General features: G+C 46.9%; 1 long non-coding RNA gene across 2 annotated transcripts; it reads left to right on the top strand.

Moving 5' to 3' along the window:
- The first annotated feature begins 686 nt into the window (after positions 1 to 686).
- LOC128340693 (uncharacterized) lies at positions 687 to 14,621 on the top strand. Of its 2 annotated transcripts, XR_008313894.1 has the most exons (3): positions 687 to 904; positions 10,662 to 10,788; positions 14,369 to 14,621. It is a non-coding gene; the product is annotated as an uncharacterized LOC128340693 (long non-coding RNA). The 2 variants fall into 2 exon arrangements; XR_008313893.1 differs by lacking the exon at positions 14,369 to 14,621 and having other exon boundaries at positions 10,662 to 10,948.
- The last annotated feature ends 998 nt before the right edge of the window (positions 14,622 to 15,619 follow it).

Here is a 15,619-nt window from a genome sequence, read left to right on the forward strand (position 1 = left end):
CCTTGCTATGCCCCTGCCTCAGAGCTAAAGAGATAAGGCAAAGCATAGAGAGATTAATCAAGGTCCAACAGCAGAAAATTCACTGCTTATAAATAAGGGATTTAAATCTACAAGAGTGTGTTAAGTACGTAGGTAAGTGGCTTTGTTTTTGGTGACTGCAGCTCCTTGTAGGTGTCAGGCAAATCTTTCTTCCATATGGTGGCCAAAGCGCTAATAGGTTGTCACTCGGACACCTCCCCTACAATTGGTGATCGGTAAAGGCTCTGTGACAACCACAGCAGTTACTCATGTGGAAAATTAATACTAGGACAGTGATGAATCTATTTTCATCTTTCCTGGGGTTTAGAGGCTTGATGAAAGGAAGACAAGAAACAGGAACAGCATGTAATCATTTGTTGTCTACAGCTTTCGTGACTGGTACACTATGCAAAGCATAAGATGGATTCTAATAAAGCCATCAGTGCCACGCATTGGTCCAAGACCTCTCAAGTGGGTGAGAGACCCTTGTGAGTCAGTTGCCAAGCAGTTAGTATATGGGACATTGTTCTTTTTTTCTTTGTTGGTCCCATGTGAAGTAATTTGTTTAAAAATCCTGTTTAAAGATTGACATTTAATCCTGTTTAAAGATTCACATGTTCCAGACACAGCAAAAATGCTCTCCCATTTGCTGAGGTGATTATGACATCAATGCTGCTCAACCTCCCCAAAGCTTTCTAATGTGTGTGGGAGGACTGACCAAGTAGTGTGGATTTGTTTTGTGCTGATTACTGAAAAGGACTGAAAAAGAATTTGTAAAAAGAAATTCAGGAAATCTGCCATTTGTAGTTTTCTGCATGATTGCAAGTTTCTTTGCTGGCAATGAAGATTATGTTGGAGTGGAGATGAGGGGAGTGAAGACCACAAGGTTAGTATTAGAGCTGATTCTATAATTCAAAATAACTCCCTTCCCAAAAATATTGCCCTCTTACATGGCATGACAGTATGGGGAAAAATATTTTTTATTAATTTTCTCCCCCTTAAAAACACAAAACAAAGGAAGTGACCATGTGAAGAGAGGTGGTTAACAGTTCCTGTTTCCTTCCCTTTTTGTCTTCCACCCTAGGAACAGCTGAGACTAATTTCTGTCAGGGCTTCTGAAGTCTGCCCCCAGGGAACGAGAAATCTCTTGAAAATAAAGGCCAACTATTAATACACTTGAATGATTTAACTTATGTCTCTGAGGTAAATAGGGAAACAGACTCAGATCTTGGCTCCCTATTTGTGAAAGGGGACTTTTTCTTCATTCCTTCTAACAGTGGTCTCTTCTTTCATTTTGCCTCAGAATTGCTAGGCCTCAATGCTCCTATTTGGCTTCTACAACCCTCCAACCCTCCAAAATGCCAATAAGCAGAAGGGGCTGCTACATTTCTTGTGAGTGCCGAAAGGCCCTGGACTTTTAGGCATGACAGGCAGATATGCAACTGGTGCAACTTTACGTACCATATGAGGAAAATGAAATGAAACAAAATGAAAGAAGAGGCCATTATATAGAAGCAACAACACTAATACCATGAGCATTTGAAGCCTATGTGATAGAACAAGTTTAGTCTACCTCAGAGAGAGGTAGTTAAACCATTCAAATGTAATAATGGTTTATTTTCAAGAAATTTCTCTTTCTGGGGGCAGTGTGGAGGCGCAGATTTCACGAGCCCTGACAGAAATTCTTCTCGGCTGTTAATAGGGCAAAAGGCAAAAAGAGCAGAAAACAGGCACTGTTCACCTCCCCCTTCTCCACAAATCTGCTTTCCCCCTCTTTAAAAAAGGCATAGAAAAATCAAATAAAAATAATTTCCCTTAAGCTGGCATGCAATATAAGGGCAATTTTGGGGAGAGGGAAGACTTTTTACTTATAAAACTAGTTCTGATAGTAGAAGACCTTTAGGTCTTCTCTTCCCTCATCTCCACTCCTATGAAACTGTTCACTACCCCCTCTTCTACACACAGTTGCTCACCTTTTTAAAAAAAGAAGCAGAAAAAGTCAAATAGAAATATCAATAAAAATACAATATTGGAGGATGATAAACATTTTATAATTTATTCATACTAACATTGAAATGGTCCTGATACACAAACAACATGAATTTTTCACTTAACACCTTTTCTCTTCTCATTGCATCTACACAAGCTTCCCGTCACTTCTTTTCTGTAGGTACATGCATGAATATTTTTTCCAGTGTGCTTTTTGTGGTGCTCTTGTACATTGGTACTGTACACCACTTGTACATTTTTGGTCAGATTACTGCAGGAAACTTCACTCTCTATACTTGGAATGACCAGGCCTCCAGCAATGCTGTCAAAGCAGAGCCAACATGGCTGCTATCTGTTGGGTGGGTTGCGGGGGCATGGCCAAATAGGCATTTCAAGCCTAGATTTCAGCTGCATATGAGCACATTTCAGAAAACAAAACAAAACCATGTGACTTGTAATCATTTTAGGTAAGAACTCAATAATAAAATCCCCTTTCCTACTGCTTCTAGTTAAAAGGATATCTGGAACAGGGCAGGGAAAGACTTCAAAACTAAGCAGGTTAATACGTTTAACACAAGTACCTGAAAATGCCAATTTCTGGCCCCTAATAAAGAAGAATGCAGAATATTCACTGGTGTGGGAAACAATGCCTCTCTTTTGGACAATACTTGTGATGTATTCCATTAGTCGCCTGTGCCATTTTGAATGTTCTGCCCTTTCGGATGTATTTTCACCAGTATTGTTTCTCTTTGTTTTTAATTTGTAAGTTGTGCACTCACAATGATTGAGTGCACAGTGCATGAGTGCATGTTCATTGCCACTCGCATAATGTAAGTTCAGGTCTATTGCATCAAATAGTCAATGCTAGTAAAGCAACATAGGAAAGCAGCACTGCTGCCATGAGACAGGAGCTTTCATCTGGAAGTAGCCTCCAAAAACCAGAAATCAAACACACACAGATGGTCATTGATAACAGAGGATTCTTATTGGTATGCAACCTGATCTGAGTGTGTTAACTCAGAAGAAAAGCCACTGAATTCACGTACTCTCAAGTAAGTGTGTAGTCTTAGGGTATACTAAGAATATGTTGTGAGGGTACACTGAGAGTTTACAATCTGACATCCAAGTTCTGAATCCAGTGAAACCACCCTCCCCCCCTCCCCGCCGCATCCCAAGGGATGAAGTGATTTGTGACTAACTTTTGCTGGTTTAACAGTATGCGCCATTTGGGACAGAAAAATGGATTGCCACATCCAGCTTTTCCCCTCACTATGTAAATCTAGCTTTTTGTGGGAGAAGCTGAGTGAGCACAGTATGAATACAACTGTATGGCAGCCTAGACTAGATGGAAGTCCCTTTCCATTGCCCATATACATATGGAAATAATTTTGTTTTCTAAAATATCTTGTATCTGTCATATAACAAATTAGAAGCAGTATGACCTGGTGCACATAGCATTGTGCACAAAGCTAAAAAGTGGAAGCCCAGGCACCAGCTAAGCCCTGTGTTCATTTGGCAAGTCACTCTCCTTCCATCCCAAGCTGGAAGAATGATTTACTTACTTTGCAATAGAGTTAAGAAAGCTGGAAACTTTAGAACTGGACCAAAGGGTGGGGCGAGGGGGGGGGCACATAGAAACAATCATGGTCAGATTTATTTCCACATTACTACTCAGAATTAAGTTCCACTTGTTCAATGGAGCTCACTTCCCGGCATGCATATGAGTGCAGCCTTAGTTTCTACCACTATTCTTTACATCCACCTTCCACTTCCGCTCTGGAGTTAGGGCAAGGAAAAACAAAGATTAGTTGCAATTGATGTAAGCATTTCATAGACCTTCTCCCTGCCCATACATGGTGCCCCACAAGGGGTGTGTGTGAGAGAGTGAATGGGGGAGGGGAGAGATTGACAACAGAGTTAAACAGAGGGATGTTTTTATTATTATTTCTTGTTTACACAGTCAGACAGGTGTTATTGACTGGTTTGTTTTATCCAGACATCGGGTCTTTCCCAAGGACCTGGGATGCCAGAATTTTATTGTCAATTGTTATAGATATCGTCGCAGAATATAGGCTGTTCCCAGTAAAGCTGCTTTTTTTAATTGGCTGATGGTGATTTCTGTGGCCCCTATGGTGTTGAGGTGCTCTTCATGGTCTTTTGGAACTGCACCCAGGGCGCCAATTACCACTGGGATTATTTTGGTCTTTTTCTGCCACAGCCTTTCAATTTCAATTTGTAGAACTTTGTATTTGGTGATTTTTTTCTATTTCTTTTTCTTCTATTCTGCTATCCCCTGGTATTGCTATGTCGATTATTTTGACTTGTTTTTCTTTCTTCTTGACTACAGTTACATCTGGTGTATTGTGTGGCAGATGTTTGTCTGTTTGTAGTCGGAAGTCCCATAATATTTTTGCATCTTCATTTTCTTCAACTTTTTCAATTTTATGGTCCCACCAATGTTTGGCTACAGGTAGCTTGTATTTTTGCAGATGTTCCACTGTATCATCCCTGCTACTTTGTCATGCCTTTGTTTGTAGTCAGTCTTTGCGATCTTTTTACAACAGCTGATTAGGTGGTCCACGGTTTCATCTGCTTCTTTACAAAGGCGGCACTTGCTGTTTGTGGTGGATTTTTCGACTTTTGCTCTTATTGCATTTGTTCTTAGTGCCTGTTCTTGTGCAGCCAGTATTAAACCCTCTGTTTCTTTCTTCAAGTTGCCATTCTTAAGCCATTGCCAGGTCTTGGTGATGTCTGATTTTCCATTTATATTGTGCAAATATTGACCATGCAGTGGCTTATTTTTCCATTTTTCTGCTCGGTTCTTGACTTGTTCTTTCTTGTAGGCCTGCTTTGTTTCATTGGTATTGAATAGTTTCTCGTTCTTGACCATTTGAAGGGCATCTTCTTCACTGCCCTTTATATATTCTTCAAGGCCTCTTTTCATCTCCTCTACTGTTTGATGGACTTGCAGCATTCCTCTTCCACCTGAGCTGCGAGGGAGGTATAGCCTATCGACATCACTGCAGGGGTGCAGAGTATGATTGAATGTCATTATTTTCCTGGTCTTACAATCCAGCATCTCTAGCTCTGCCTGGGTCCAGTCTATTATTCCTGCAGTGTATCTGATAACAGGTATAGCCCAGGTGTTTATGGCTTGTATGGTGTTCCCGCCATTGAGTTTGGACTTGAGGATTTTTCTAACTCTCCTGATGTATTCACTTCCAATTTTTCTTTTAACTTCAGTGTGTGCCATGTTATCAGCCTGGAGAATGCCCAAGTATTTGTAAGGTTCTTTCTCTTCCAGGTTTTTGATCTTGCTTCCATTGGGCAGTTCTATTCCTTCTGTTTTTGTTATTTTCCCTCTGTTCATCATCATCATCATTATTATTATTTTAATTTTTTTGGTCACTTACTCCCTCTGGGGGAGTTGTTGGAGGGGGCGGTGTGTCTGTGTGTGAACCCCCAAACAGTCAGTGGGGGAGGTGTTCGGTCCGGGGTCGGACCGTACAAAGGGTGGTTCGGTTCAACCCCGGATCGTTGTCGAACCTGTTCAATGTCAAGCTGGTTTGCACATCCCTAGAAAAGACAGAAAGCTGCTGCCTTTCCCAGACAATAGGAAGAGATACTGTCAAGAATGTGAAGTGAAGAGGTGCTCCAACTTCTCCAAGTCATGAGGCAGCAGATGGGGGGAGGGGCGTAGGAGCTGAAAACCACCTGGACCCTCTACTGCTCAGAAAGCCCAGGGCAGCACAGCAATGGCGCTTCTCTGGCCAGTCACTAGATGAGCTGTAGGTAGTATCTCCTGAGAGGGTGCAACTGCCATGCCTGCCATTGGCTTTGTGGACAATGGAGGAACCATGTGGTTATTGACTTCTGGCTCCATCTGCTTCCCATCATCCCTGTCTTCACACCTTGGACATGTGGGTAAGGCCTCTTGACTGCTCCCTCCTGAGTTGTTTGGCAACCCCTTTTTAAGTTGTTTGGGATCCCGGGGTAGGGGGTCCCAAGCCCCAGTTTGAGAACCCTTGAAACAGGGAGTTCAGGTCCTGGCAATTGCCTGGGGCTGGGGCTGTGCCCTCTGAACTCACATGGTCCCTCAGAGATAACTACTGGAAAATAAAGATATATCTATTTGCTTTTCAGAGACAAATGTTTGTTTTATATATTACATTAAAAACAAGGGTGCCATATAAAGACTTCATTCCCATTGTTTTAGACCTCGAGGCTATTCTCATGACCAGCAAAAACAGGGCTTGAGGTCTGAAGGCAGGGTTAGCACTCCTGTGTGAAACCTCGGTGAGCTCTCAAACAGGGCTCTGTCAAAAGAGGGTCACCAGTTCCCAACCCCTCCTCTAAAACCAAGTTCAGCAAGCAGGGGAGGTTGCCCCCCCCCCCCCGCCCAGTGCTCGTGTGGAGCCATGGAACACTGTGGGATGCTGCTTGAGGCTCCCTCCCCTCCTCTTCACCGGGATACCATAGAGCCTGGATACCAGAGTGCCCTGCAAAGCAAGATAATGTTTGGGAAAATCCTGGCTAGCTACAGCTCTCAGTAGCACTCGTTCTAACTTTCTTAAAGTGGCAGGCACCTTGCAAATGAGCCCAAGAGAAAATATGAACATAGGAAGCTGTCTTTCACTGAGTCAGACCATTGGTCCTTCCAGCTTAGTAATGTCTACACAGACTGGCAGTGGCTTCCAGAGGCTCTCAGGCAGGATTCCCTCTCAGCCCGACCTGGAGATGCAAGGCAGGGAGCTCACTTGTGGCATCGCACCCCCACAATGCTCTCGCTTGCACTCTCTGCCCCCTGCAATGCTCTCGCTTGCTCTCGCTGCCCCCGCAATGCTATCGCTCGCTCTTGCCGCCCCCACAATGCTCCCACTTGCTCTTGCCACCCCCCACAATGCTCTCACTCACTCTCGCTGCCTCCCGCAATGCTCTTGCTCGCTCTTGCCGCCCTCGCAACACTCTCGCCACTCCCCACAATGCTCTCGCTCACTCTCGCCGCCCTGCAACACTCTCGCTCGCTCTTGCCCCCCCCGCTCGCCCCCCCAAGTCTCTCTCCCCCCCCACAAGTCATGTGTTCGTGGTCTCTGTCCTTTGTCTTTCTGTCTCTGAGAGTGAGGCTGAGAGTGAAGTGACTGGCCCAGAGTCACCCAGCAAGTATCATGGCTGGATGGGGATTTTTGTGCTCCTTCCTGTCCCCTGCAGGTCACTGGACAAGAGCAGGAGTGTCCCTGCTCTTGCTTGCAGCGGCCCTTGCCTGTAGCATGGTGTAGTGGTTAGAGTGCTGGACTAGGACCGGGGAGACCTGAGTTCAAATCCCCATTCAGCCATGAGACTTGCTGGGTGACTCTGGGCCAGTCACTTCTCTCTCAGCCTAACCTACTTCACAGGGTTGTTGTGAGGAGGAATTAGAGTATGTAGTACACCACGCTGGGTTCCGCCGGTTCATCCTTCCATCTGCTTCCTCAGAGGATATGCTTCCCAACCCACGCACCCCCACCGACCACCAAAGCAAGGGAACAGCACCCTTGCCCTTTCCAGGTGGAAACTGCTGCTGCTCTCCCCTTCCTGGGGCTGCTGCTCTCCCCTTCCTGGTGCCAGTGAGTGGCGGTGAGGGAGTGCTGCTGCTGTAGCTGCTGCTGCTGAGAGCCAGTTCAAAAGGAATCGGGCTAGAGTTGCGCTCAGCAAAGGTGCTGAAGGAGCAGCCCAAGAATCAAGCCCCTGCCCCGCTCAGAATCCAGGGAAAGGAAGGGCAGGGAGCAGCAGGAGTTATGCCAGCACTCTCCTCCTTCCCAAGCTGCTCCGGGTGGGTCCGATAAGGTCTCCAACAGGCAGGGAGCGGGTGGGACAGCCAGCTAACCTTCCCGCAGGCAGGGGAGCCCCTTCGCAAAGCGCAACGGGCCCCACCGCGCATTCTACCTCCAGAGGTTCCCAGCGGTTCAGCCCGCTGTTGCGCTCGCTTCCAAGCTGGGCCGGTAGACCACAGTGGTGGCAACAGAACTAGGCGCTGCTGACCAGGGCCATTCTGCGGCACCCCTGGCTGCTGGAAGATAGGGCTCTCCTTCCTGGGTGCGTTCCCACCCCCCCACACCTCACAGCTGCACAAGAGGGAGCCCTTCGCACCCTGCAAGGGATGCAAAGATGCACTCCATACGGGGAGAGTGCAGGGCCCTCAAAAATGTGGGGCCCGTAGCATATGGCCAGTGGATGGGGTGAGTGGGCAGATGTTCAGCATCACCCGCCCGCCCAGAGGTGCTCTTAGCCCCGGATCATGGGGCCCTTGCCCATGGCCCCCAAGGTGTGGGGGAGGCATTGAATGGCTGCTGTGGGGTTGTTTGCCGCCTCCGCGAGGCCAAATTACTGATCGTTAGAAGTATTCTAGCCACCATGTGTGCAGCTAGGGGCGGGGTTGGGGCAGGCCCCTGTGGTGGCAGCGGGTGGAGTGGGAGCAACCACTGGAATGACTGTCCGTGCAAGGGTCACTGGTTCATCCTCATGGTGGCAATGGCAGTGGGGGGGGGGCTCGCGGTGGCAGCAGGGGGCTCACAGCAGTGGCGGAGGGCCTCACGGTGGGGGCAGTCCAGGTGTCCAATTTGCCTGGGTATGACACTGCACCCACCCACCCACCCTCTGCACCATCATCAAGATGCAGAGGGTAGCAGTGCCAATGAGGCTGGGCAGGTGTGGGCGACACTTTGCCACTCAATCTCCCACCCTGCTGGCACTGCAAGAGTCGCAAGTGGCAGCATCAGGGCAAGAGGGTGATAGGGACACCCTCCCCCACATGCCCACCTTCCTACACCCAGAGAGGCTAGCAGGGGTGGCAGTGGCGGATTGATGGGGAGGCAGAGTCACCACTTGGCTACGGCGGCAGTGTGTGGGGGTGTTTCTTCCCTTTTACCTTCTACACACACTATAGAGTGGGGTGGGGGGTGCCACGGAGGCCACAGCCACAGATGTGGGGAGGGTGAGTGGGCGAGGGAAGGTTCCCCCTTCTGCCTTCCCAAACCATGCTGCTGAATGGTGTACGGAATGTGCCTTGTGCTTGGGCTACTTATGGGGGCATCTGGCAATTGCTCTCATCGGCATCTGGCAATTGCTCCAGGGGGCATCTGCTGTGTCCCTCCTGGATCTGGGGAGTGTGTTGGGTGTGTGTGTGTGACTCTTCTTTTGGGGCTGGTTGGCAGCTGCAGCTGCTTTTTTCTCTCTCCTTTTGGGCATCAGGACGGAGTTCAGTTCCTTTGACAGTGCTGCAATGGCCAGGAAAGGGTTAACTGAGACTACCAATCAGAAAGCTACAAAGCGGGACTGCAGCTTGGAGCCCTCTGATTGGTCTCCTTGGGTCATGTGATCCCCCCTAGCCATTCAGGGGGCTGGAAGACCAACATTGCAAGCTGTGGCTGACTGCTTGAAGAGAACCCTGTGAAAGTTGATCATCAATCTCTCATATTCACTGTAGAGGCTTCACCAAATGCACGTGTGTTTGCTGTGAGGCTTGAAATAGGGTTAAGGTTGTATGCATGGGGTCACCCTGTTTTCTGCTCATATGAATAGCGTCCTCGTGTTTTTATTCCTCAGAAGCAACTACATTTCTACCCATTATTGTTATTGTAAAAGAACGTCATTGCAGAAATACATCACTTGATTGTAACTAAGCACAAGCCTTTGGTTCTTGCCATGAGCTTTGCCTCTTCATCTGCCCCCCACCCCACCAAGAAACCTTAAATGGTGACCCTGGTTGTAAAACAATGAGGCGGGTCTCACAATCTGTGAGACCCGCTTTTGTAACAACTGTGGGGAGAGCGGGCTAAGCCCGCTCTCCCTGCAGACGAGCGGGCAGGGAGCCCTTGGTGGCCGGATCGTCCACCCACATGATGGCCGGCTCCGTGATGGAGCTGGCGGGGGTGGGGGGAGCAGGGGCCGCACGGCCCCCGCAAGCCCCAGTATGCCCTGCGCAAGTGCGCAGGGCATACTGGGGAGACCCCCAGAGCCGGGAGGCGGCTTTTCGCATCCCGGCCGGTGGTCTACTCGTGAGTAGGTGCGGCACAAAGGCACGCCGCGGCTACTCACGATCCTAAAAAGCAGGTTTGCTGGAGTGCTAGCTCCGCAAACCTGCTTTTTAGCAGGGGTTCTCGAGCGGGTTACCCACTCAAGAACCACCGGGCTCGGCTGTGAGCCCGGTGGTTCTTACGGTCAACAAAAATCGGGCTAGCCTCTGCTAGCCTGATTTTTGTTGATCGTGAGAATCACCCTAAAGATATATTCTTTGAAAATGAAATGTATTATTTTCTACAGTAAATTGTAGGAGCAGCTCCTACAATTAGGAACTCTGTGGGCTATTGTCTGGATGTATATTGTATCTATATAATCCTTTTAATCTTACTTATCTTGACTTGTTCCACTGATTTCATGGATTGTTCCACTGGTTTTCTTCTATGTAAATCTGTATAGGACCATAGCCTTTTCCTGGATTTCTTTCTGCACGAAGATACACATGCAAGATTGCAGCCTTTGTTTGTATAAGCGTACACTGTCCTCCTACACTATGAAGTGTTTGAAATGAATGCCATACCTGTGCCTTGACCTGTGAATTTGAGATGTGGAGATTTTGGTGTATAAAATGTGTAATTAAATACTTGTTTACATTACAGAGTGAACATGCAGCATCTATCCCCTGAGGGACCGTGAGGAAATGAACTCGTGAACTTCATAACGTTCTACACAATGGAAAGTAAATAACTCAAGGGATATATCACAGGGACACTCCAAATAGCCCTGGTGAGCAAAAATACATTTTTGCTCTTTGATAAAGTCAAGGAATAAAAAGAGTCAGTAATAAAACTGCATTATCAGGGACCAAATGTTTTTTCCAGGAACTGAATGAAGCAGTTTTATTTGTCTTTTCTTGTCTGTACAAAAATATACTTAAAGGAATGTGCTAGGCAGATTTTCAATACAGTTATTTCTTTATTCCTCATCCGATACTCATAAAATTATAACAATATGATTACATTGTAAAAGGTTTGCAATAGATGTCCCCTGGATGAACGAGGGCATTACATTTGATCAGTCTGCATTCAGCAGGGAGATTGCTATTTTCAAAAACATGTGTTTGTTTATTCCATATATTCCCCAACCTTCCTGCAACACAGACTAGCTTGAAAGGGGAAGAAATAAACACATAAAACAAATACAATAAAACTAATCTAAAATTTATAGCCCCAGAAATGGCAGAAACTAGTTTAGACTCTAAACATGTTTTAACCTATCTAATCATAAATAAGGAGGGGCTCCATTCATTGCACTGAGGAGAGCATGCCACAGCTGGGAAGATACCACTAAAACATGCCCCTGGGTGGGACGTGGAATAGGGCATGAAGACAGAACACCGTTGGATTCACAGTTTGACCCAGAGTTTGTGAGTCAAATCCCTTCCTACCTCAGGGATACTACAGACTTCCTAAGTTATATTGATAAGCTCACATTACCTCCCCATTTTATTATGGTGACCATAGTTGGGGTGTTGCTATACACAAATATGCTGCAAGATGAGGCCTTGTATAGAACTGAATTGACATTAAAAAAAAGAGGACCACTTTGGAACACTCTACTTCCTTCCTCAAAGATCTTGCAGAAATAGCACTTACAAAAAATTTCAGTTTTCAAAAGACAAATTGGCAAATTCCCAGGGTTGCCATGGGGTGCTGTTTTGCTCCAGAATTGGCCAATCTATCCTATATAATAAAACCCTAAGGTACCTGCGTCCGTGTCTCTGGCGGGTGTTCTGCGCATGCGTGGCACACGCGAGGTGTTGATTGGTCCATAGAGTGCCAGCCCAGCTTACTGTTCTGAGGGGGGCTGTCGTACAGAGGCGGTGTGAGTGGCGAGGGCTGACAGGGCCAGGCGGGGGAGTCGCCACTGGGGTTCCCTCCACCAGCTGCTCTGATGCCGGGGGCGTCCGAGCAGCCGGGGACCCGGGAGGAAGAGCCGCCGCTGCAGCAGCTGCCACAGCCAGAGAGGGAAGAGGCACGGACTCCGCCTCCCAGCGGCTGCCGGCGTCCCCCTCCCCCTCACACAGCCGCCACCGAGCAAGGGGAGGAGTCTGGCGGCAGCCGCGTTCTCCGGGGGGACCGGGAGGAGGGACGGGCCGCAGTTGACGCAGCCATTGCAGCTGCAGACGCCGCCTCTTGACGAAGGAAGGCCGAGTATCCCCTCTGGCAAACATTTCAACACAACTCTTCTAGCGCCCGTTAAGGTAACAGGCTAAATGACTAGTTCATGGATAATTTGGAACAGGCACATACTCTAAAAGACAATTATTTTGTGAAATGTATAGGAGCTTATAAACCATTTCTGACAATATTTTCATTTTATGGTTAGGTTCAGTGGAAGAACTGTGCAATTTTAAGATTTATTTAGATAACATCCATCCTACCATTAAATTTCAGGTATCTCATGAAAAGAATAAGATACATTTTCTAGATGTGAAAATTAGGAATGAAGGAGGCACTTTGATCACAGACTTCTACAGATAACTCTTATGTTAATTCCTTGTTGAAATATGATAGTTACTAGCAGGCCCGGGCATAGAGCATCTGTGCCTCTAGTTGGGCCCAGCTCACCTTCACCACCGTCGTCCTGGGTCAGGCCCCCGCCCTCTTGGCCGGGCCCGCCGCCGCCTCGCTGGGCCCGCCGCCTCGCTGGGCCCCGCCGCCACGACCTGGCCCACCGCCACCGGGCTGGGCCTGCCACCTTGCCTCCACAGCTGCCCAGCCAGCGAATTCTCCTGGGTGTGCGCCAGGACCAATCAGGCGCCCCCGCAGCCCAGCCAATCAGCTGGGCTGCTGGGATGCATTTTTCCTGGGCACACCCAGGAGAATTATATATAGAGACTAGGGATGTGTGAATCGATTCATGTACAAAACAATTTGTACCTGAATCTGGCTGATTCGGGTGATTTGTAGACTAAATAAATCACCCTTATGCTCAGTTGCCCAGATTTGGGTATAAAACAAATCACCCCAGATTCAGACCCCAAAAATTCAGAGATTCAGACCTACATTTTGTTGCCAAAGTGGGTTGGGTGGCAGTGCCCAATGGCTGGAAGCTACCACCCAAATTTCAAAGAAATTGGGCAAAGGGGTGATTTTAAAAAAAGAAGAATTGAAGTTGGCATTTCTTTGTGGCAGATTCGGGGCAGAAAAGGGGTTTTAGGGGCAGAAGAGTGGGTCAGGTGGTAGTTCTGCGATGGGTGCCTGCTACCACCCAGATTTCAAATAAATTGGTGAAAGGGGTGATTTTAATTTCCCCCCTGAAATTTACGTGTCTTTTAAGTTTTCCCCCCATAGGGAATAATGGGGAATTTCAGCAGCCCCATAACTCCACTTTGGGCCACTCCACCAGGGTGGCCCAAAGTGGATTGTGGTGTAGTGCACATAGGGTGCCAACCACTCCCAGAATGACAAGCCCATGTGGCACTGGGTTTTGTTGTTTGCAATGTCTGAGGTGTTCTGAGAGTTGATTCTCTGGTAGGAAATTAATCCAGTACTCCCTATGTGGAGCTATAAGGCTGCTGAAATCCCCATTATTCCCTTTGGGGAAAAGACACCCCCAAAATTCTTTAAAAATCATCCCTTTGCCCAATTTCTTTGAAATGTGGGTGGTAGCTTCCACCCATTGGGCACTACCACGCACCCCACTCTTTTATTTATTTATTTATTTTATTGATCAAACTTCTATATCACCCAAACTTTCATCTCTTTTGCCTCCGGGATCCCTCCCCCTTTTTTGCCCCAAATCAATTTGGATTCAGAAAATTTGAGTACAAATCAAATCTGGGGTTATGGGGGGACAGATTCAGATCCAAAAGAAATTGGGGGTGATTTGATTCAGGCACAAATCAAGTCGAAAAAATTGATTTGTGCACACCCCTAATCAGGGGCGTAACTACCATTAGGCAAGGGGAGGCAGTTGTCTTGGGGCCCCACTGCCTCGAGGGGCCCCCCAGAGGCACATCACATGACTCCCCACCCACCCATGTTGCACCCCCTATGAATTATGTTGAGTATCTTGGAGAATGGCAGGAGCAGAGAGTAAAAAAACTAGATTCAATGTGAACTAGATATTCACCATATTCATAATGGGGATATGAGTGTGAGTGCACTATATATTGTGAAGTGTGTTTGTGTGTTTATATCAGCGAGGGGCCCATTTTAAAATCTTGTCTCTGGGCCCTCCAACCTTGCTACGCCCCTGCCCCTAATAATTACCATCTGGGCCCCCTTAAAAAGAATCTTCCCTATACTCAAATGTTAAGATTACAAAGGAATTGCAGAGACTTAACATCCTTTTGCAACAGGCCGATGTACATGAACACTTGCATGAGGACCGTGATTCTGCTGGGCCTTCTGAACATCTCTGTGGCTTTTGGCATGCCTATGGGATCATGGTAGTGCCTGTGATGAATGGAAATGCAAGGTCTTATATGAACCACTTATCAACTGGACCACCAACAAGACACATGTAACTATACTAGTAATTCTGGAAAACCAGCTAGATTCACAGATTTCCAGGCTGCGATCCAATTTAAATTGGACCATTAAAAAATGACATTTTTTTTCCGGGAGAAAGCAATAAAGATTTACCTAGAATTACATTGTGACAATCTTCTATAGATTGTGATCCACCAAACTGCATAAAGCCTGCCAGCCATGTATGGTAATCTACCAGAGGCTCACTAAATCCTACTCCCCTCCCCCCATACTTGCTTAGTATAGATTTACAGCAAGTCTGGCATCTTTGGACTTCATGTGAAGGTAAAAGTGAAGCTAACTTTTATTCCTGGACCCTGCCCCCCCACCCACAACAGCTAAACTCCTTGCATAGTACTATGTTGTTGTCCTAGTGCTTATAGTACAGCTACCATCACACTTAGGACTGCAGAAACAGGATTAGCATTATTCTGACAGGACGTGGAGGTTCTGTCCATCAGAGCCTGCTTAATAGTCACCATTGCTTTACCCCCCTGATTTCATTCTTCATTTCCTAAATAGAGTGCTGTTGCAAGAATTCCGCCTTGTGAGAATCTCCTGCCCTCTCCTATTCATCAGTGAGAGAAATAATTCCCTAATGTCAGAAAGGTGTAGGGAAGTGTTAGGCAGGAGAGGAAGAAGGCAAGTTGCTCCAAATGTCCCCTTCCCCAGTTTTTAGCTTCCAACTCCATGTTTCCTTTAATTGCTCTTCCTTCATTACTGTACTTTGGAGGAGAAGGTGTCAGTGTTACTTCCTGCCTTATTACCATTTGCTCCAAAGACTATCCATCACAGACTAAGAAGTCTTAAAAACCTATAATAGGTCTTAAAAGGCTCTGGTGAATTGCTTTAGCAGTGCCAAAAAATTACTTATTCAGATCCGGTTCCAATATTTGTCTGGAGGGATGAGAAAATAAAACTTAGTGCTGAGAAGTTTCCAAATACTGCTCAACAAAATTGTTGCTTACTCCTCACGGCAATCAGCCACCGTAAACTCCCTGGATAGTGTTTCAGTTGTACTTTCTGTATAAGAGGACCACACATATTAAAGATGAGGAGAAAACACATGTAGGTAGGGA

This window comes from Hemicordylus capensis, chromosome 1 (genome assembly GCF_027244095.1).
Source record: "Hemicordylus capensis ecotype Gifberg chromosome 1, rHemCap1.1.pri, whole genome shotgun sequence".
NCBI classification, from domain to species: domain Eukaryota; kingdom Metazoa; phylum Chordata; class Lepidosauria; order Squamata; family Cordylidae; genus Hemicordylus; species Hemicordylus capensis.